Raw genomic sequence first — 1,436 nt, 5'->3', positions numbered from 1 at the left:
ACCGGTTCAAATCTCCCGTGGGTACGTAGGTTAGTCTTAATATAGAAAAAAAAACATTTAAAAATATATATTAATAAAAAATAAATTTAAATATATAATTAGAGAGATTAATTATATATTATGTAAAATGAATGAAAATAAGAAATTTTTCAAAGTTAAAATATTTTTTTAATATGTTGTTAAAGATAAAAATGTGTAGTTTTTCTTATGTTTAATAAAGTCGATAGACTTATATATATATAAACTCCTAATTTACAATCATTTTGAAAGATCAAATCAAATTTATTTTTCAAATTTTACACTCTAAAAAAAATATTCAAATACACTTCAGAATTAACATAAATCTATATTGATATAGTGATGATATTTCAAATTTTACACTAAAAATTTACCGATCAAAACTGATCCTTAGACACTTCAAGGTAGGTCAACATGGATCTAGATTGATTCTCCATCATATATGCACCAACGATAGTGGTCAAATAGACACTTCAGGGTGCGTGAACATGGATCTACGCTGATTCTGGATGATAGATACACCAATGATAGTGGTCAAATAGTGTCTTCCACCATACAGACTCGGATTCGATTCCTGATTGGTGCATTATGATATCTCTACTTTTCCTCTGGGAAAGGTGCATCGTGATATCTGCATTTTGCTTTCGGAAACAGGATATTCACGGTTCAATCTCCAACAATTGTGATGTTTCTACTATGTTTAGAGATGCGTTTCAGTCATGCCCAGAAACAAATAATCATAATCATGTCTGAACGCTTTACTTACAGACGTTAGTACCTCGGTAGCTGGATGGGTAGGGATAGGTCGCGTGCGGCACCAGTGGTCTAGTGGTAGAATAGTACCCTGCCACGGTACAGACCCGGGTTCGATTCCCGGCTGGTGCATTATGATATCTGAGATTTTGCTTGTATAAGCAGTTGTCTTCCTTAAAACAAGGAGAGAGGTCTGCTGATATGGATTACGGAGGTCGAGATTCATTCCCTTATTTATTTGGTTTTAGCTGGCATGACTTATGAGGAATCTTCACCTTGAAATTGGTTGTTTAAATTGAGTTATCTAACCCATTGACCTAAATTGTGTGTTACTTACTGTTACGTTATGTTATATATAGGATGGACTGATTGGGATTATTTCTATCTGCATCAAGATCATACAATATGGATGGGACTTTGGAGGTTTCATTCAATTGTTTGTATCTTCAATATTACTTGGAACGTTTGTGCTTGCTCTTTAATCTTTCCTTGTCGAGGATCTGTCTGTCTGTGTATGTTGTATGCTAGTGCTTCTGTGCAGTCTTCTTTTTGGTGGTTGGACTTTAAGTTATGGCTGGCCGGCTTGCTTTCCCAGCGTTTCCGTTTCCGTTTCCGAGTGTGAATGCGATTCCTTAAAATTAGCCTTTACAGCGTACATGAGTTGT

At 35.0% G+C, this 1,436-nt stretch overlaps 1 non-coding gene across 1 annotated transcript; it reads left to right on the top strand.

Annotated features, from left to right (window-relative positions):
- The first annotated feature begins 832 nt into the window (after window positions 1-832).
- On the top strand, window positions 833-903 carry TRNAG-GCC (transfer RNA glycine (anticodon GCC)). Its single transcript has one exon. It is a non-coding gene; the product is annotated as a tRNA-Gly (tRNA).
- The last annotated feature ends 533 nt before the right edge of the window (window positions 904-1,436 follow it).

The sequence above is a fragment of the Pinus tabuliformis genome, chromosome Q, assembly GCF_031772625.1.
Source record: "Pinus tabuliformis cultivar Carrire ecotype Pingquan chromosome Q, CPIR1, whole genome shotgun sequence".
NCBI classification, from domain to species: Eukaryota; Viridiplantae; Streptophyta; class Pinopsida; order Pinales; family Pinaceae; genus Pinus; species Pinus tabuliformis.
This window is presented reverse-complemented; position numbering and strand designations above follow the sequence as displayed.